Source organism: Sus scrofa, chromosome 6 (assembly GCF_054392235.1).
Source record: "Sus scrofa isolate SSC_HxYL_T2T_F1_AM1 chromosome 6, Sscrofa_HxYL_maternal_Yorkshire_Landrace_v2.0, whole genome shotgun sequence".
NCBI classification, from domain to species: domain Eukaryota; kingdom Metazoa; phylum Chordata; class Mammalia; order Artiodactyla; family Suidae; genus Sus; species Sus scrofa.
In genome coordinates, this window is record NC_139388.1 from 144155445 (window position 1) to 144178138 (window position 22694).

A 22694-nucleotide genomic window follows, 5' to 3' on the forward strand; every position below is an offset into this window, starting at 1 on the left:
GACCCCTCACGTTCTTCAGGGCAGCAGGGGGCTCAGAGGGAAACTCGTGTAGAAAATTATTCTGGCCAGGTCTCAAGTTTTTTAGATATTCAAGTTCAGAGTTGTGTTAAGTGAGACATTTTTTTTTTAAATTACATTCTTATTGGGTCCAGCAACAATGGTCTACTGCCTCACTTTGAACTGAGAGAATGCTCGCTACTTGCTATATAATTCTCCAGCTACCTACCGTGTGTTGGCCAAAGCTGACAGAAAAAAGTTCACAATGACATCCTGTGACATTTGTAAAAACAGAACATAAAAACAATTTTTCCAATTCTTTATCAAGAATGATTACCAAAAAAAGTAAGAAACATGACAAGTAGGGATCTTACAGCCTAAAAATGTAATCAGAATCAACAATGTAAAATACCCATGATGGGAATAAATCACAGTGTTAAAATGGAAAAGGTGAGAATCAAGTAAATATTTGACATATATGACATAGTTTAACTTATTGTGGTACAGCCATACAATTACATAATATATTGCCACTATCAGAATTCAGAGGAGTAAAAACAGGTCCTATGTTTATATTATGGGAATAATGGATTTATTACAAGAATTTGACATAAAAAATATGGAAAAACTGAGGCAGTAAAGATCCGGAAACTGGGGGTGAGAGACTCAGAGAAACAGTCAGTAACCAGTATATCTAAAGCAAGAAGTCATATACATTTGGACACCAGAGAGGGACAATGAAGAGGGACTTTCCACAAAGCTCTATTGAGACTGCCACCTCTGAGAGTTGATCTGTGTTTAGCTAGCATGGATGCAGGTTCTCAGCCAGGTCCTTACTGGTGGGCTTAAGTCTACTATTGATCAGCATGGGCAGCAGTCAGGAAGATAAAGTGAATGTGAAAGAGAGAAGAGTGAGGAAAAGCTGGGTACCTCTGCCACTCTGGTTGATTGTGACCATCTTTTGAGATAATGGTTTCTGATTTACTCCTGCCAAATCTCATGTATTTTTCCTCTTTGCCTAATTTTTACTCAGCAGTGCACAAGGAAAGTGACCCTGGAAAACAGTGTCTGGCCTCAGCCAACTTGATATAACACATCCAGTACACTCTCTTTTGACAATTTAAGAACAAGTTTATAAATTCTAACCATTTTAACTTTTCCAGAATTACCTGATTGCCTGCTATGTGCCAATCACGCTGCTCATGTGGTTCAAACATGTATAGAAATGGATCCTATCCTCACAGGATATATCATATAATAGAGGGTGGAGTGCAAATAAAGATGAAGTTCCCAATGTAAAAAGCACAGAAATAGGAGAAATATAAGGAGATCTCAAAAGTACATAAAAACTGCATATAATCCAGGCCTCAGGATCATACAATGCCTTCCAAATGCAGTGACTTTTAAACTTGAAACTGAGGAATAAATAGAATTTATCAAAAGCATTTCTGAGAGTGTCTGTGTATATATCAGGGGACTATTTCAAGGAAAATGTACGGAGCACTTGACAAAGAATGGGTGTTTCATAAAGACCAAATATTTTAACAATTGTGAGTCCTCTGTAGCAGATGCTGTAATGGCCTTTTCTATGCATCCATGACTCTGTGCCTGAGGGCTTTCTGCCTGTAAAAGCATGTTTATCCTAGGGCCATATTATGTCTTCTGTGGATCCTAGACTAGTGGGTCCTCATAGGCCCCTTCTTCCAGAAACTGTATTAAACATTCTACTCTATGACTATGTTGATATAAGACAAGTATAGTTTGTACTGTATTATATTTATTATTTACAAGTTTAAAATAAATTAAAACTTCTTTGAAGGCCTCTAATATTATCATAGCTTATAGGCACTGCTTAAAGTATGAGTCAGCTCTGGTTTGGCCCATACTCAGGCCAGGCCAACATTGGTTGCCTGGGAGCTTGTTGCTTCCAAAACTCAGAAGTTTCCCTGGTGGTAATCTGCCAGGAAACCTGCCTCCATATGTAAAGGCCAAAGAGAGACCAAAGAAAGAAGGAGACCAGATGTAGGTGGCAGGTTTAATAAGGAAGAGAACTTACTAGACTTATCTTGGGAAGTGACAAGCTGAGTGAATCTCTGTACCCACCTGCCAAATCTTAAAAGTTCATACAGAGGCCTTAACTGGGTTCATTCATACACTCTCCAGATAGTCTCAACACCATATTGCTATCTCAAGTCTGTGTCCTTGGGACAGTTTCTAGGAATGAGAAAGGCACATTCTGAGGACAGGGGAGAGAATGAGCCTACAATCACTCAAGTCCAGATCATGGATCAACTAGTGGTCACATCTCTTCAGTGACCTCCCACAACACTCCACCCTTTATGACTGACTCTTACTATATCACATGCCCCCCCCCCTTCTTCAGTGTGCCTTGAGTGTTCAGCAAAGGGTTTCACTAGCATGGGGGTGGCTAGGTGGCTAGTTTGGCAGTGTCTGGCTGCATCTGAGGCAGATGCCACAGCAACAATATGGACACATGAAGAGAAAACAAATGTTAGGAAAACAATTTCCAAAATCAGTGACAACTTTTTCCACTGAAGCCCCATATCTAGACCATTGATTTACTAAGTCCCCTAGTCCAGAAGCTGGATCACTCAGGGTACTCATGCGTGTCTTCATGTTATTTAATGAGGACAACATATTAACAGACTCATCAGGTGTAAGCATATAAGACTGTTTGGAGCTTGGTGGGCAAATTCACCAAGGACTATAATGTTCTCCAGGCCAGCAGAAGAAAAAAAGATGGCAGCCAAACCATTGTGCCAGTGGGAGACAGCGTGTTCCCACTTGGCCTTGAGAAGAGGGAGACTGGCAGCTGTAGGCACTTGGCCTGGTTATACATTGTCCAGGGGAGGCAACCTTGTCAGGTGTGAAGAGATGGACTGGGGGCAGTATATGCCAGACCAGAACCCCTAGTCATCCACCTCAGAGCAACATCCCATTGCAAATTGTTAGATAATTCCTGTCCCAGTTGTGATAAGGCTCCGAGTTCTCAGCAACATAACATGTTGGTACATGGTGACAGTCAGAAAAATGGCCATTTCCTGCACTTCCATAACTTTATGGTATTGGGTGCATCAGCAGAGATCCCCTGGTCTGGCTTATGGGGCCAGAGGCCCTACTGGTTGCTTATTCAAATTTATTAAAGCCTGCATCAACACTTTATTCCCCTGGCCAACGGGATTTACCTTTAGCAGTTTAATCTGCTGCTTGCAGGTTATAGGGAAGATGGACCCTCTATTCAAAGCCGTGTATGTTTTTTTGCCCATCCCTGCACATCATGACCTTTGAAATGTGAACCTCAATTGATATCTATTCAGGGAGGGTATCCATACCTGGAACTCAGGTTCTCTCATCCCCTAATAATGGAAGCCTGGTTTGCACAGTGACATGAGAAAGCTTGAGTGAAAGCAGACTCAGTGTCCACACAAACCAAGGCATATTTATAACATTTACTCTCAGAAAAGAGGCTGATATAATCAATTTGCCAATCTCTCACCAGTTGGGAACTCTGATGAATGGCCTTAGACTCCTTTGGCAGTTGCCTTGTGTATTGTTTAGAACACACAGGACATGCTGCTACTGCATTAACCAGGACACTGTATTTCAAGGGAAATCTGTTATCCTTGGCACTATGCCATCTCACCTGGTACTTCCATCTCTACTCTTTCTATGTACCAATCTGCTGCATTTAGTGAAGCATCAGTTCCTAGGCCTTGCACCTGAGCTATGGCACTGGCTTCCTGATTCCCAGGGGGTGTCAGTGCCTTATGAACACAGAAAATAGTGAGGACTGGCTCAGGCTCCTGCAGGTGAGCCCAAATACCTTTCCACATTTCCTGACTCCACAGAACTTATCCACAATCATCCATCCTTCATCTTCCCATTGTCCAAGCTATAGGACTGATCTCTTTAGAACAGCCCATCTCAGTGGAAAGAGTTAAAGACCAAAAATCATGAGTGATCACTTGACAAAGTGCTTAGAGTTTAGCCCATTGTCTGCTGCAGTTTTTTACCTTTTTTAGAGACTCCACTTGGAGGAGTTCTGTGCATTGCTAGACACTGTTGCTTTATGCAGGTATATTGGGATTCTGTCTCTTTCCAAGGATGAGACAAGGGGCACTTCTCTCTTCTGCTGTCTCTGCCATAGGCACTGATCCATACCTTATAGAGTCAGACACACCTAATTCAAACATTAGCTATGCTTGGGAGATATCCAGAGCTTTAATCTGTTTCACTCGTATCTTTTTCCTTTCCAAAGGTGGCTTGCTGCTCTGACCCCCACTCCCACACCTGTCCTTTCTTTACCAGAGGTCATAAGTAATGGAGGTGCTATGCTGAAGAGGGAATGAATTCCTCTAAAACCAATACATCCCTTCGAAGCCTCACATCTCCTCTATTTTCTTATGGCTTAGGTAGATTTGCATCTTATGAAACACAAATTCTAGGACAACACACATCTTACCTGACCAAGTGACTTCCCAGCACTTAAAGTAGTACCTTGAATTTATGTGAGTGGACCACCCATCTTCTTCCTCAAAGATGTTCCATCAAAGCTTTGCCCAGCATCTTGAAGCAGAGGCAAGTCTTCATATATTAACATTATATCATCAATGTAATGGGCCCATTCTGTGTGGAAGGAGAACAGGGACATGTCTCAGGCTACCATCTACTGTGGGGCTGTTAAAGCACTTGAGAGATGATTTATTGTTGTCCCTCTCACACAAAGGCAAATTGATCTTAGTTATCAGAAACCTCTACTTGTCAAAGTATTTTCCATGAACCTTCTTGAAGATGAAGCATTTTTGTAAGAAGACATTTTACCAAAGCATCAGATAATTTTCTGAAAATAAGAAAAGACTTAAAATGGCCACTGTTAAATATTTGATGAGTTTGTTATAATGTAATTGAAAGGGAATTGGGTTATTTCTGTTATAGATTTTAAAATTATGATATAACATCATATCAGAACATATCAAATTTTTAGGACTTTCTTACATATATACCCTAAAGGAAGTTTGGTGTCATTTCTTATTTGATAATGATATTTAACACATATGAAAAGTTACATGGTTGTGAAAACTTAGCTCTTTTAATAGAGAAGACTCAGTTTTCTTAAATAATTTAAAAACCTGATAAAGACAAAATACAGAAATTTTGCTCTTAGGCAGATTATACTAAAAGTAAAGAAAAGCCTTTGTTTACAATTTCCTTTTAAGAGCAGACCTAAGAAAATTAAGAGAAAAAGCCGAATTCTAATATTGTACCAAAGCATTTTCATATTAATATTCCTCTTTTTTCCTTTTTAACTTCAATAAACCTATTATAATTTTAGCTTGACAACATATAAAATTCCTTTTGCAATGTTCTTTATCCACAAACCTTATTTGTCATTTTTTTCCTAAAACCCTGCAAAAAGTATTATTTTACTTTAGAACAAAATTACTTTTTTCTTTTCACCAGAAGCCAAACAACCAACCCACAAACCAAACAAAATCTGTGTTCTTCATAGCTTTTCTCATGTTAAAAAAAATTCTATTTTTAACCTATTTTTCACATTTAGTCATTTTCTTTCAGCTTTAATGTTTCTAATAGTTTTATAAAATGCTTAGTTTTATAAATCAATTTTGCTAATATTATGAAGGTAGAAAAACATCATATATATATATATAATACATCTATAGATATACATAAACAGGTATAGACAGACACAAACAGAAGCCCTATAGCTTTCATTCCAAAACTTTAGCCATGCATCAACAACACACATGACTAAAGCTTTTTGCTGATATTTGTGATTTCATGGAAGCTATGGACTAGATTTCTGGGCAAGGGAACGTCTATAGAAGTCTATATTTTATTTATTTATTTATTTTTTGGCCATTTCTTGGGCCGCTCCCGCGGCATATGGGAGGTTCCCAGGCTAGGGGTCTAATCGGAGCTGTAGCTGCCAGCCTACGCCAGAGCCACAGCAACACCGGATCCGAGCCGCCCGCATCTGCGACCTACACCACAGCTCATGGCAACGCCAGATCGTTAACCCACTGAGCAAGGGCAGGGATCGAACCCGCAACCTCATGGTTCCTAGTTGGATTCGTTAACCACTGCGCCACGAGGGGAACTCCCAGAAGTATATATTTTAAAAAGCCTCCCCCCCCTTTTTTCTTTAGTCTCAGTGGGCAATGTTTTGGTTATCTCCTGGGGTGTATACATTTCAAAGACATGATAAGATTTAACAACTTCAAGAGACACAGAAAGAATCTAAATTTCCACTTAGGTGTTTTAAAGTAATCATTATTTAAAAATTTCCCTTGTATAAGGGGTATTTTCTCTGTTTCCTCAGCGATCACTACAACATCCTCCTCTTCATTCTCATCACCTTCCCCGAGATTTCACTTTTTAGTAGTCTAATCAGGTTTTGTCACAAGTGCCTGGATCTTAATCCACAGGAATTTTTGCTCTCCTAGCTTTGCAAAATAGCCTGCTAAAGTCTCTAATTTATAATCCTGCTCTTCCACCTTGTCTGCTATCCCAGAGTAGTGGACAACTGCATGCCCTTCTCTAATCTTAGGTCTCTTAACTTTCTAATTTGAGTTTCAGCCTCTAGTTGGGCATGTGTCCAGTTGAAGTAGAAGCTAGCTCCCTTCATTTCTTTGTCACAGTGCACTATGCACAGTTCCTCAAACAGATGCATTACAGTATCTTCAAGGTATCCCTCTACTTACACAGTAGTCCACAAGCATCTAACATATAAGAGTCATTCCTCCCTACATGGAGGTCAATGCCCAACTTGAGATTTCCTCCAAGGATCCATCTCATAACTCATTTATCCGGTCTCCTGTCTGGCTTACCAACTGTTGCTCTGCAGCCCCAGGAGCTTCCCAGGTATAACCTCAAATCAGCCCCCATATTCAGAAGGAAAGGAAAGACCAAAATAAAGAGGCTGATTACTCCAAATGGTAGATGGCAGATTTAATTAGCAAGTGGACTGACTTACGAGGCTTGTTTTGGATGGCCACAAGATGAGTACATTCTGCAGCCACCTGTCAAATCATAAAAATGTATATATAGAACTTAACTGGGTCTGTCACAGATACCATTTTTATAGTATCAACATCATATTTCTATTTTAAAGCTGTATCCTTGGGGATGCTTCTGGAAGTGGGTAAGAAAAAATGCAATGTATATTCAAAGTAGAGGGAAAGGAATAGGCAACTTCCAATGGTCCAGGACCAGCCCCTATGTTAAATTGTGGTCAATCTTCTTGATGGCCTTCCTGAATAGAGCTGACAAAAATGAGGATAAAAGATAGTAGATAAATACCCTAGATCCTACAGCATTCCAGAGGCTCTGATCTGTTGCTCATGATAGTAAATTTCTCATTAACTCAACTGAATTGGCTACCTGGTATCACCTGGTAAATACACTGTTTACATTCAAATTATTTTCTCAAGGTCTTTTTTTTTTTTTTCTTGGACGTATCCAGATAGGAAAAATAATGGCACATTTGAGGAAGTGAAAGATGCACTGCATGTTTGGATGTACAGTAGAAGGGAGATTATTGGTCAAAATTGTGCTGATGAAAACAGAGGCAAGATCTTGAAGGTTTTATAACCACTTTAAATTGTTTGGACTTTATCCTAAGAAAAAGAGAAAACCATGTGAAGCTTTTATAAAAGAGATCATCTTGATGAGAATTGTTTGAATACGATAATACTTACTGTGTGGTGGTATAAGTGAGAATATTCAAACCAGAAGGAGGGAATCAAGTTCAGAAGTTGTTGAATTAATTCAGGTAGAAAAAGTGACCTGGATTCAGCTCATGACAATGAGCTTGAGAAGAATCAAATAAATGTTTTAGAAGATAGAGCTGACATGGTTTGATAACAAGTAAGGAGAACAGAGTAAGATTAGATGTTTATAACAAATCAATGAAACAGCTAATGTTCTGAATACCTTACAAATCAGTAACACGTATACACACACAAAATGACAACAGCCATAACAACTAACTTGATTTAAAATGTGCAAGAGTGGAGTTCCTGTCATGGCACAGTGGAAACGCATCTGACTAGAAACCATGAGGTTGTGGGTTTGATCCCTGACCTCGCTCAGTGGGTTAAGGATTTGGAGTTGCCGTGAGCTGTGGTGTGGGTCACAGACACTGCTAGATCCCGTGTGGCTGTGGCTGTGGTATAGGCTGGCAATTGTAGCTTCAATTTAACCCCTAGCCTGGGAACCTCCATATGCCATGGGTGTAGCCCTAAAAAGCAATATATATATATATATATATATATATATATATATATACACACACACACACACATATATATGCAGGAGTAAGTCATTTGTAATAGATTAGATATACAAACACAGCACAATATAAACTCAGTACTGAAATATACCATACCTTAAAATAAAAATACCTAGTTTTTCTTCAATCAGCCAAAATCCATTTTTTGAAGGGTAGTGCCTAGTGAAGTTAGTTACTCATGTAAAGAATGCTCCTCTATCCCATTGTTTTTAGTATATAGTCTCTGAAAGTAATTTGGCAATGTATATTGATAAACTTACACATACACATACTCTTTCAGACTTTGGGATTTCAAAGAAATAACCATAAGTTTGTCAAACTTTTATGTAAAAGGATACTCAGAATTATTTTTACAGTAAAAAGAAAAGCCCAGAAACAACCTAATATCTAATAATACTTGATTGGTTAAAACTTAATATTATGTATGTATGACACAATATTAGGCTGCCGTTAGTATTTTCAAGGAGTATTTAACAATATAAAAGATTCTGCAAAACAATTATATATTTTAGCCACATTGATTTGTGTAATATTAAAGTAAATAAGATCTTTTAAACTATCTCTTTAAATTATGGGAGTGGAGAAATAACCAGAACTCCTGTAGAATATAGATGAATTCACTTAGAATGACTTTCTATAAATAATTAACTGTTCAGATGCTGCCTTGTGCTTCTTTTTACAGGGTATAAGCTAACCAACCTATAGGAAGGGTCAGTTCGGAGGGTGCTTTTTTTGTTTGTTTTTCTTTTTTGGCCATACCTGCGGCATATGGAAGTTGTGACGCCAGTGACTAGATCTCACCCAGAGCTGAGACCTACACCACAGGTGTAGCAATGCCAGGTCCTGAACCAGCTGGGCTGGGGATGGAACTGGCACTTCCACAGAGACAAGCAGGATCATTAACCCCTGTGCTGCAGCAGGAACTCCCTGTAGAGTGCTTTTTGATCTTTATGCAGAGAATTTATCTGTAATGAAAGTTCTAAGAAAGTCTGACATATTTAATATTGCTGGAGATTTTCCAAGGGAATCTCAGCCAAATGTATTGCAAATTTGTTATTCACCATCCAGAGCAACTAGAACATTTCTACTCATAAATTCTGAATTTAGTCAATAGAAATGATCACTGAGTAATTTACAGCCCCTGATCTTTTAGTGCTACTTGATATCCAGACAGCTTATCTGACATTGCTTGAAAGAGATAGTTCATTTAGGACAGATATACTAGTAATTTTTGCCATCTAGTTTTATAACTATAATTCCCTAGCATTCTCAACCTATTGGTGCTAAACTTTATTTCATCCTTTCTTTTTTGTTTGCTTGCTTTTGCTTATGTTCAAGGAATAAAATCTACTTCCATGAACATAAATCATTGTTATGAAAAAAAAAATACACTCTTCTTTCAAAGATAATGCAAAGCTCTGAAATAGTTTTTATCAGTTGGAACTATCTTAGTCACTATTAAGTCCCAAAGTTCACCTTCCTTTTCAAATTCCCCAGAATCTTTCATATGCTAAATCAAGTTTCCAATATTCCAGAGAGAAAAAGGTGGCATACTTTTCCCATTCACTCATTCATTCATTCAACAAATATTTATGGATTACTTTCCATGATCTACCCCAATGATAATGAGTACTTGCCTTCACATAGCTGAATAACTAAGAGGAAAATCAAAAATTTAAATAAGTTCTAAATCATTAATTAATTACCATTAATACATAGTCATAATTATACTGATATCAGTTATGTATCAAGAGCAACTAATTCAAAATTAACTGATGAATTAATATATTAACTAATAATAATATATATAATTAATATAAAATCTCTGAGCTTCTGTTCTATGACTGTACGAATTCACTCTTTACCTTCCCATTTAAAAAACAAAGAGGAGTTCCTCTCATGACACAGCAGAAACGAATCAGACTAGGAACCATGAGGTTGTGAATTTGATCCCTGGCCTCGCTAAGGATCTGGCATTGCTGTGAGCTGTGGTGTAGATCGCAGACACTGGCTCAGATCTGGCATTGCTATGGCTGTGGTGCAGGCCGGTGGCTACAGCTCCGATTAGACCCCTAGCCTGGGAACCTCCATATGTCACGGGTGCAGCCATAAAAGGACAAAATACAAAACAAAACAAACAAACAAATAAAAACAAAAACAAAAAACAAAGAAACAAACCACACACAAAGAAATGAATCATATTAATGGTTTTTAAGAGAATTTTTAATAGGACAAAATCATTTCAACTTCTCAGGTTCTATATAGTCAAATCGTGACTGCTTTTAAACGAAGGCCCAGTATAAATTTATGTGTCCCCATGACTCCCTAACTGATTTTTCATCCAGTTTTTCTTTCTTAAAACAGCAACAACGCTTAATTTGGAACTTCCTTCTGAGGAGAATAAACTTTTTTTTAAAGAAAGTTTTAAGTATCTATTCCACCTACTAGAGTGTTAGATTTTGAAATTTTGGACCATAATGTTTAAATTTTAATATTCACTCTTTTCCTGTATTAGGCACCCAATACATGTTATTGAATTAACAGATGCATAAAAACGTATATAAAATTAAGATGAGTATTTGTGTATACATGCGTGTGTTAGTATTACAGAGAGGGAAGAATTTTATACTGGCCCAGATATATGTATTTCTAACAAGTCTTTAACTCAACACACTCCCTACGAAAGCAGAATTATTGGTGTAAAACCCTTTTCTTCAACTCTGATATTTGTCACTCAGATTGTTAGTTCCCTCTAGCCCTGATTTCATGACATTGAGGGAGACATTGAAAGCCAACTCCCCAATTTGGGGCTTAGTCTTGGATGTCTATGTGCACCATAATAGGACTTCAATGTTAGGAGGATAACTGATCTGTTTTTATATCCTAGCCTCATTTACTATCACCTGTGTTCTCCAAGATACATTACCTAGCCTGTTTGAAACTTAATTTTCCTGACCTCAGAATGAAGATATTACCTCCCTAATATGGTAATATAACAGTATATACATAAAACACCCACCACAGATATTTATTTAATAGACAACATAAGATACTGTAAATATTATATCTTATTCATTTTCTACCCTTACTTTTCACCAGCCTACTTAGAGAGTGTGTGGTTTAGTGGATTAGAGTCTGGACTTTGAGTTAGACAAAATGAACTCAAATCTTGGCTCCATTGTGGTGAGTTAATCTCTCTAAACTTCAGTATCCTAATCTGTAACACGGGGTTTCAAAGTTATCCCAGGGACTAAATATATAACATATTTAAATTGTCCTCTCAAGTCCGACTCATGTTGTACTTATACTCAAAAAATATATATTCTTAGATTGCTCTGAGATGACATTTTAAGAGAGACCCCATATTGGGTCCAATGTTCTCTCCTTGATGCTGGCATTATTTCCTGTACCTACATAGAGAGTGGACATATTTCCTTACCAAGAGCAGTACATTTCAAGCACTGATGACTAGGACCATGTATATCCCCACTCATGATGCATAATGCAAGGGGAATGCCATTACAATGGAATTATTATTATTAGTTTTTGACTTAAATTTCAGAACTGAGAGCAATTATCAGGAACCCTGTTCCTGCCTGTGTGACAGTCTGAAGCACATATGCAATCCATGTGACCACTGGCTCGCATGTCGTTTGCACTATAAAAAGTACTCTGTTTGCTTCAAGTTCTGAGTAACACTTTTAAGTTTTTGGAAAGCTTGATTAGCTAAAACAAGCCTGGCTGAAATGGAATATGGCAGGGTTGCACAGATTCTGTCAGGATATATTTTTTTAAAGATTGTGGAAAAAACTGCCAAATCTAGTCCATCTGTTCACATATGAGTTCTTCAATATTAATAGGCTGGGCAATTGGGAGATTTATTTAATTAATTTTCATGGCTAGTGCATCAGGTAACAACAATTATCTTTATTCTTATCATAGGAGTGCTTCTGTTTTAAAATTAGTTAAATTTATGTTAGAAACATGATTTTTAAATGATATTGGTACCCTGGCAAATAAGCAGTATTATGATGTTACCAATCACTGTGAAGCAAGCTAATCAATAAAAGAAAATCAGAAATAGTCTGAGTGAGACCTGACTGGACCAAGCACATATTTCTTACAACCTTCATCTTGGAGTCACATCTATAGGACTGATTTATGTAGATTATTTTAGTGCCTGGAAGTTACATGGTAAGAAATGAGGTCAGTGAGAGTAAAGAGTCATGAGTTCTAACCATCCTTACTATTTCTTACCTATCTGATATGAATGAAATATTTAATTTTTTGTAAAATGAGGATAAAAAGTACTATGAGGCCACTTAGCATGGGCATAAATGTGCCTAGTACATAGTATACACTCAATAAATATTTGTTGAATTGTCAAATAAAATGATGTCTATTACATGTGCCTTCCCTGTACAGTTCTTCATGTATGGAATAAGTACTATATGAATATAATTTTCTTTCTCTTTTTAAGATAGATTATAACAGGAAAATGGATAGATATATAGATAAATGGAAGGAAAAGACTGACATCTTTTTCTTCACAGTATCTCCTCTAATTACTGAAATTAAAATTCTACCAATAGAACTATTTTAATTGAGTTTCGAAATCATTCCACCAACTGTGTATGTTTTAATGGAAAAAGAATTAGAATTTATTGGATGATTAATTGTATGACACAAAGTGAATCTGGTACATTATCTGATTTTTTTCAATCAACTTTCAAAAATTTTTTATGAGGTAGTTATTATTACACTACTTTACGAATTTTTAAAACCTCATGAGACTGAAATGTACTGTCTTGCCCACATGCCACCAGTACTGGGAGAACCTAACACAGAAACATGAACTGGCTCCGAATATATGTGCACCTTCTTAATCTATCATGCTATCCCATGGTGAAAACAAAATCATTGGGAAATAGTGAAATTTTGTCTATTGTCAATGAACACTTTGGTAGCATTAACTCAAGAAGATAAAAATAATAGACTTCTAGAAGAATGGACTGTGGAAAGGAAATAAAATACTTCATATACTCTCCTTCAGGTTAAGTCGCTAAATCACTTTCTTTGTCACTACTTCTTCACTCTTCTCCTTTGGAGCTTTTTAAGGATTCTGTGAGCCCTGCTTGGGTTTATATTCGTTAATCTTATGTGTCTATTTGGCTAGACCACAGTACCTAGATGTTGCTGAACAGGTATTCTTTAGATGAGATTAATACTTAAACTGGTAGACTTTGAGTAAAGCAATTATACTCCTTCAAGTGGGTGGGATTCATCCAATCAGTTGAAGGCCTTAAGAGAAAATGACTTGAGGTCTCCTAAGGAGAGTGGATTCCACCTCTAGATTTGAGCTGTAACATCAGCTTTCCCCCCAGTCTCCAGTCTCTCAGCCTGTCCTACAGGTTTTGGACTTGCCAGTTCCCACAACTGCATGAGCATTGTTTAACACATACCATATACATATACACATACATACATCCTGCTAGTTCCGTTTTTCTGGAGAACCATGAATAATTCACTAGCTACATGAGTTTCAGCAAGTTATTAAGACTTTCTTTGCCTCGGTTCACTCATCTATTAAATGGAATAATCATATGGACGTTATTTGTACTGAATAAGCTTCTGTATTTTCAGCACATCTAGAACAGAGGAAGGCAAAGATAATTTTTTTTTTTTTATATCTCAATCCCTTTAAGCATTGTATGATTTGTTCTCCTTCCTATGCTGTTCTATATGCCAGGTGGGCATTTGTGTACTAATATGTGGGTGAGGGCATGGAGAAAGGGGAATTTTCTGGGGCCAGAGAGGACCTGGCTTTCCTGGAGAAGATTATTAGAAAATGGGCAAAGAGTATATTGATAGCAAAGATGAGGATGAGGAGTTCTAGGGGGTCTCGGACTTGCAACACCTGGTGTTTTTCTCTGTTTTTTTTTTAGCTCTCATTCCATTGTTTCCTTAACTCCCCCTGAATATAGTCCATTGCAAGTGAAAAGCAAACAAACAAAAAACAAACAATCCCTCAAGTTACAGATTCTCAACCCAAATAGACTACCTGATTCTTGAAAACCTGAAATGTCTTACTCATCCTTAGCTGTGTACAGGGCTACAGATCAGGGTAATCGGCATATTAAAATTAGATGCCCACACTGGTTTTATTTCCAGGTAAAATAGTTTCAAGCACTTTGAAGTAAATAATGGTTTTCTAGAGTACTTAGTGAAGAGTATAAATTCCCTGAGTTAGTTTTCTAATAGTTTCAAAGTCTATTAAGGATCAAGAAGTGGAAAAAAAAAAAAAAAAAAGTCTTAGGTTGCATTTAGGCCCCCAAGAAAGTTACTATCTACTTTTCTTTTTTAAAATAGGAAAATTGATTTTATCATGCTTAAACAGTCTTTCAAATTATCCTTGGTAAAAATCATCTGTCAGTGTGATTATTTGGTGCCTTGTTGAACCTTTCTCCTGGAAACTTGGATATAAAAAAAATTACTTGTCAGCCATACTTTTCCACTTTTTTTTGAACCTATGCCAAAATTATGAATTTAAAAAAATTTAATATATAAATTCAATGTATAAATTTTAATATAAAATATAAATTTACTTTTTAATAATTGTATATCTCAGATAAAACATGATTTGATAAACATATAGTAAAATGATTTTATAGTCAAGCTAATTAATATACTATCTTCTTACATACTTTTTGTGTGAGATGAGAGCACCTGAAATTTACTCTCAGTATATTTCCAGTATTCATATTAATTCCTTCAGATTGACCATAGTCACGATGCTGCACATTAAATTTCTAGCCTTATTCTTTCTATGTAACTGTAACTTTATACCCACTGACTAAAATCTCCCTATTTCCCATACCATCCCAGCTACTGGTAACTATTATTCTACTGTTTCTATGAGTCCAAGTGTTCTAGATTCCACACATCAGGAGGATAATGCAGTATTTGTCTTTCCTTGCCTGATTTGTTTCACTTAATATAATATCCTCCAAGTTCATCTGTGTCCCTGCAAATGACAAGAATTTCTTCTTTTTTTAAGGCTGAATAAAATTCCATTGTGTATAATATATCCATCTTTATCCACCCACTGATGAACATTTAATTGATCTCATATCTTGGCTATTGTGAATGCTCCTGAAATGATCATGGGAGTACAGATATCTCTTTAAGATGCTTATTTTATTTCCTTTAGATATATAACCTGAAGCAGAATTTCTGGATCATACATTACTTCCACTTTTAATTTTTTGAAGAACCTCCATACTCTTTTCCATAATGTCTGTACCAATTTAATTCCTGCCAACAATGAACAACGGTTTCTTTTTCTTAACATCCCCTGCAATATTTGTTATCAATTGTCTTCCTGATAATAGCCATTTTAACAGGTGTGAGGTGAGATCACATTGTGGTTTTGATTTGCACTTCCATGATGATTACTGCCTATATCTCCCTTCTTTTCTATAATTTTGCTTTGTACATTTAGGTGCTCCAACTTATTTATTTATTTATTTATTTATTTAGGCCATGCCTGCAGCATGTGGAAATTTCTGGGGCAGTGACTGAACCTATGCCACAGCAGCAACCCAAGCCACTGAAGTGACAGGTGCTCCAATTTGGGATGTTTACAAATTTACAATGTTATATACTCTTTTTATGAATTGACTTCTTGTCATTATATAGTGACCTTCTTGGTCTCTTGTTACAGTTTTGATTTAAAGCCTATTTTGCCTAAGTGTAGCTGCCCTGCTCTTTTTTGGTTACAATTGGTATTAAACATCTTCTTCCATTGATTCATTTATGCTGTGTTTCTTTAAAGCTAAAGCCAGTCTTTTGTAAGTAGCATGTTGTTGAATTTTTTTAAAAAAAATCTATCCATCCAGGCTGTGTGTTTGTTGTTTTCTATTTTGTAGTTCCTTGTTTCTTCCTTCCTCTTTTATCTTCCTTTAATTTCATAGTTAAAAGTGATTTACACATTATCATTGTAGTAGTATTACAGTATTTTGTTTTTGTTTTTTTTTTTGTTTTTTTTTTTATTTTCCCACTGTACAGCAAGTGGGTCAGGTTATCCTTACATGTATACATTACAATTACAGTTTGACTATACTCTCCTTTACAGTAAGTTTTATACTTTCACATATTTTGAAATTGTTAGCTAGCGTCTTTTCATTCCAATTTGATGAATTTCTTTTAGAAATACAACTAAGGTAGGTATAATGATGATGAACTTCCACAGTATTTGTTTGTCTAAGAGATTTAAAAAATATCCTTTATTTCTAAATAACAGTGTTGCCAGCTATAGTATTCTTGATTGATAGGATTTTTTTTCTCTCATAACGTGAATATATCATTCCAGTCTCTCCTGGCCTGTGAAGTTTCTTCTGACCAATCCACTATGTTCTCATGGGGATCCTTTTATATCTGAGAAATTGCTTTCTTTTTGCTGTGATTGAAATCCTTTTTAACTTTTCAGAATTTATTAAAATGTTTATCATTTAAGATTCTTTAATATTGAGTGTACTTGAAATTCTTTTGGTTTCTTGGATCTGGATGTTTAGTTACTTCTCTAGACTAAGGAAATTTTAATTATTTATTTTTTTAATGATTTTAATTTTTTCCATCATAGCTGGTTTACAGTGTTCTATTTTCTACTGTACAGCAAAGTGACCCAGTCATACACATATATATACATTCTTTTTCTCATTATATCCTCTATTATGCTCCATCACAAGTGACTAGATATAGTTCCCAATTCTATATAGCAGGATTTCATTGCCTATCCATTCCAAATGCAATAGTTTGCATCTATTAACCCCAGATTCCCACTCCCTCCCCCTCCCCCTTGGCAACCACAAATATGTCCTCCAAGTCCATCATGTAGACTTTCTTCACTTTATTTCACTCTTTTTTCTTTATGTCCTCTGACTTGGTAATGCAAATGACTGATTCAAGCTTACTGATTCTTCTGCTTTCTTGTGTCTGTTGTTGAAGTTCTCAATAAAAATTTCTAGTTCAAGTCATTGTGTTATCCGGTTCTAGAATTCCTGTTTGATTCTTTTTATCTTGTTTCTATCTCATTGTTGAAATTTTCATGATGTTCATGGATTGTTTCACTGATTTTGTTTAGTTGTCTGTGTTCCCTTGCAGCTTACTATGCTTCTTTGAAATGATTATTTTGAATTTTTGGTCAGGCAGTTCGTGGATTTCCATTTCTTTATGGTAAGTTTTTGGCACTTAATTTGCTGCCATGATGATATTCTGTTTCCTGATTATTACTGTTTCTGTGGTATCTGCACATTTGAAGAAGTAGGTATATTTTTAGGTCTTTACTAACTGGCTTTAGCAGCTAAACCCTTCGCCAATCATCTTGACCAAAGATTCTGAAAGGGCCGCTGAGTCAGGACTTTGGGCAGACTCATATGGTACATGGGCCAGCAGGCGGGCAAGCCTGGTGTCTGAGTTCATAGGAATGGGCCTGAAGCCTGGGTCTACATGGACAGATATGGTACTTGGGTCCAACGGACAGGTTTGTAAGCTGAGTCCACAGTGACAGGCTTGGGACATAAGTTCATGTCTGTTGGCCTGGATCCTGGTCTGTTGGTGCCTACCTGGTGCCAGGGACCACTGAAGCAAACTTTGACTGGAACCACTGTGTCAAGCCCAGAGACTGGGTCTACAGGAGTGGGCCTGGAGCCTGAGTCTGCAGGGACCAACCTGGCTCTGGAAAGGAACTTGAATCTGAGTCTGTGGAATCTGGCCCGACACTTAGGTGGGTCTGATGGCTTGGTTCATGAGGATGAGCTAAGTCCTGATGCTGACCTGCTGCTGGAATCCACTGAGGTAGGCTTAAAGCCGGGATCCATAATAAAGTCTGTTGTCTACTTCATTCTTTCCCCAATGAAGAGGGTATCTTTCTTGTAGCTGAGCTGCCCAGGTTTGGGGAAGGGGTGACATGGGTAATGCAAGATTGTTCCCCATACCCTCTTCAATGAATCTTTTCTTATTTCTCTGCTCCTTTCTTCTCTCTCACCTGGAATCCCTAACTCTTGTAAAAGTATTTTTGAGTGTGTATAACATTTCAAATTGATGTTTCTTTGGAGTCAGACACTGGAACTCCAATCCCACCACCTTGCTACTGCTGCTTCTCTTGCCTGCAGCTTTAATAGAGCTGATATACCATATCATGGATAGAAAGAAATTACTTAAAAACATGCCTAGTTTCTAAGTATGATCAAACTATACACATCCTTTCTGATTAAGAAGTGATGTGAAAATCAAGTTCTTCTTAAATGAGATATCTGAAGACATAAGTTTCTAAAGATTAAGAAAAAAAAATGCAGGTATCAGTCTTTGTTAGCAGCTGTACTATCTAGGTGTCTAAAGCTAACTTCCAGACATCTCATCCATATGTCCTATACGAAGTCTCAAAATTAATATACTCACAAGTGAAATCATCTTTTCCACCGATTCATATGGAAATTTATTATTTACCATATACAAATCTCTCAAGCTATAAATATCCATACCCTCCTTTTCTCAAGTATAATAGATTTCAAATTGTAATTCTAATTTTAAAAATGTTTTCTCAAAATAGCCACTCTTGTACATTTTTTAAATTTAACTTTATTGGATTATAGTTGATTTACAAAGTTGTATTAGTTTCAGGTGTACAGCTAAGTGAATCAGTCATACATATAAATATACACATTCCTTATTCCCATATAGGTTATTACAACTACTGAGTATATTTTCTTGTGCTACATAGTAGGTTTTCATTAATCATCTGTTTTATACAGAAGTGTGTATATGTTATTTCCACCCTTCCAATTCTTCCCTCCCCTCGACAGTTTCCCCTCTGGTAACTGTAAGATTGGTTTTGAAATCTGTAACTTTGTTTCTTTTTTCTTCTTCTTCTTCTTTTTTTTTTTTTTTTTTTTTTTGGTCTTTTTGCTATTTCTTGGGTCACTCCCGTGGCGTATGGAGATTCCCAGGCTAGGGGTCCAATCGGAGCTGTAGCCACCAGCCTACATCAGAGCCACAGCAACACAGGATCCGAGCCGCATCTGCAACCTACACCACAGCTCACGGCAACGCCGGATCGTCAACCCACTGAGCAAGGGCAGGGACCAAACCCGCAACCTCATGGTTCCTAGTCAGATTTGTTAACCACTGCGCCACGACGGGAACTCCTGTTTCCATTTTTTAAATAAGTTCTTTTGTACTGTTTTTATTAGATTTCACATATAAGTGATATCATATGATATTTGTTTTTCTCTGATGGATTTACTTCACTCAGTATGACAATCTCTAGGTCCATCCATGTTGCTGCAAATGGCATTATTTCATTCCTTTTTGTGGATGAATAACATTCTATTGTATATGTGTACCACATCTTCTTTATCCATTTCTCTGTTTAAGGACATTTAGGTTGCTTCCATGTCTTGGCTATTGTAAATAGTGCTGAAATGAACATTGGGGTGCTACCTTTTAAGAATAGTTTTCTCTGGATATATTCCCATAAGTGGGATTGCTGAATCATATGATAGTTCTATTTTTAATTTTTAAAGGAACTTTCATACTGTCTTCCATAGTGGTTGCACCAATTTATATTCATACCAACAGTGTAGAAGGGTTCCCTTTTTTCCGCATCCTCTCTAGCATTTACTGCAGACTTTTGGATAATGGCTATTCTGACTGATGTGAGGTGATACCGCATTGTAGCTTTGACTTGCATTTTTCTAATAATTAGTGACGCCAAGCATCTTTTCATGTGTTCTTTGGCTGTCTGTATGTCTTCTTTGGAGAAATGTCTGTTTAGATCTGTCCATTAAAAAAAAAATTTATATAAAGCTTCATGCTATGTTTGTATATTTTGGAGATTAATCCCTTTTGCACAGCAAAGGAAACCATAACAACAACAACAACATCAAAAAACCCTGGAAAGACAACATACCAAATTGGAGAAAATCTTTGCAAATGAAACAACTGACAAGGGATTAATCTTGTACGTCTTTACCGCCACTGTTTTACTAGATGATAGTAAATCAGAGGAAAAAATGTCTGTACAGTGTCTAGTGAAAACTTTCTATCTAACATCATGAATATTTCACTAATTTATCCTATATTCTTTCTCATTACAAAAACTGTTCCCCAGATATCTACTTCTAATTACTGAAATTTTGGACAAGATGAAGGAGGAGCAGTAATTAACTGCATTTACCCTGCTCAGATTCTGGATTAATTGAGAAATGGACAGACTCAGAAAATGGAAATCAATTTATAGCTTTATTAATAATTAATGTAGGTAGGAGAAACTGGCTTAGATGTGTCAAAACAATGAATTTCCTAATACTGAATCTCAGAAGTAGAATAATTACTACATTAGAAATCTGTTAAATCACCCTCCCCATTGCAGCTAGCCCAATAAAATTTAAGTGAAAAGCAGCAAACCACCATTCTTATTTTCTGCAGGAAGTCATCTCTAAAGAAAAAGAGGAAAGAGAAAGTAGGCAGGCCCTGTTTCTCTCCCAAGGTATTCAGCTTATGTTGTTCCACTTCACTGGGCAGGAATTAGGGATGATACAAAGAAGCCAGTATTATTTAGAGGATTAGGGATGAAGTGTTCCATTAACATCATTGGAGATGACTCAAAAAGACCAAATTTCTTTCCAATCCCTAATCCAGACTACCTGGAGTTGACCGAACTGTGAGGTTAAGGGCACAGTCTACCATACTGCTGCATTTACCCAAGACATCTAACCCCAACAGCAAACAGTTAGGGTCCAAATACAAAGTTAGAGGGAAGAGTCCACACAAGATCATCCTAAATTCTAGCATCAACTGCAAATTTGAAGGTTTCTTAACACCACCCAAGGGTTTAATAATTCAATAGAAAGGTCCACAGAACTTACTGAAACCTGTTATATCCATGTTTTTAATTTTTACAGAAGAGGATACAGGAAACCAGTCAGAGGAAGAGAGACATACAGAGTGGAATCTGGGAAAATTTCAAATGCAAGACTCTGCTGTCCTCAAGATGGGTTATCCTACCAATATCAGTATATGATAATATACACATAGTTTTGCCAATGCTGGAAGCTTACCCAAGCTTTAGTGCTCAGCATTTTTATTGGGCTTCATTATATAGGCATGATTAATTGCCTGTGTGTAACTTAAAAATATGCCTGGTTTTTAAATTGAACTCAGTCTCTAGTTTGACAGATATCGATTTGTATGATCCAAAGCCCCTACCCTGTATTGTACGGTTGGCTTTATGACAGTTCCTACCTAAGACTTTAGGGTGTGGCTTCCTCACCCTGTGTCACTTCTTTAGAGTAAACTAACATGTGTGGTCCAAGGGGCCTACCATGAAAAACAAAACTACTCATATCACAGAAAATTTTGGGGATTTAGAGATAACCTTCCAGGAATTGAGGAGAAAAGTCAGACTTCTCCCTGAACAAAGCCTTCATCATAAGACACAACCTCTATCATATCAGTTCTGAACTGCATTAGCAGTGCTCTGACTTCCCAGCCACCCAGTCTTTCTCACTTTAAGACCATTAACTATCGGGAGTTATCTCCCTTCACATAAAGAAAAAAGAAAAAGAGAAAGGGAAGATGGAAGGAAACTATACCTGCTGACGTCATTTGTATTATTTTTCTTTAAAGCATTTTTTTTCCCCTGGTTTTCATTCCTTTGTGGTATATAAATCCCTCTAAAATCATTTAACTTACTGCTCCATTTTCTGACATTCACTTAAGGGCCCATGCTGCATTCCTGCTGGATGATGTGTCATCATTCACTGATGGCCACTGCTCTCTGAATATTCTACTACTTCTTGTGACTTAAGTCTGTTGGTGTTGCTTATGCCATTAATGTCCTTCAGTCCTTCTATGTCTGGAAAGTTCTCATTAACTTTTCAATTTCTAATATATTAACAGTATATAGTAAGGGTGGGCCAACTGTTATAATAGCTAGCTCCCAAAGCTAAGTGGCTACACATATTGCAAAATATACATTTCCACCATTGGGTATTTGGAAAGCTACTTTTCACAAGGTAATTCAGGGACCCAGACTCTTTTATCTCAAAAGTTTGAATTCCTAAGGTAGGTTTCAGAGTCCTCTATGGGATCCTCTATGTCCAATCAAATGTTGAAAGAATAAATATCTTTGAGAGATTTTTTAAAAGCCTACTCTTGGAAATGGTATATGTCATTATTTCTATTAGTGAGAAGTATTCACCTGATATTATCTAGATGCCAAGATCCAGGAAATGAAGCTTAGCAGGAAGAGTCAATGGAGAAGCTACAGAAAAATTGGTAAACACTTAGAGAACTTCTGCCAAAA

At 36.8% G+C, this 22694-nt stretch overlaps 1 pseudogene across 1 annotated transcript in view; it reads right to left on the reverse strand.

The window, feature by feature from the left end:
- Positions 1 to 566: 566 nt before the first annotated feature.
- LOC110261402 (tyrosine--tRNA ligase, mitochondrial pseudogene) overlaps positions 567 to 22694 on the reverse strand; it is a 317000-nt pseudogene continuing 294872 nt past the window's right edge. The window contains exons 10-11 of the transcript XR_014808620.1: positions 4504 to 4644; positions 567 to 4179 (exon numbers count right to left, since the gene is read on the reverse strand). The product of XR_014808620.1 is annotated as a tyrosine--tRNA ligase, mitochondrial pseudogene (transcript). The remainder of the gene's footprint in view (positions 4180 to 4503; positions 4645 to 22694) is intronic.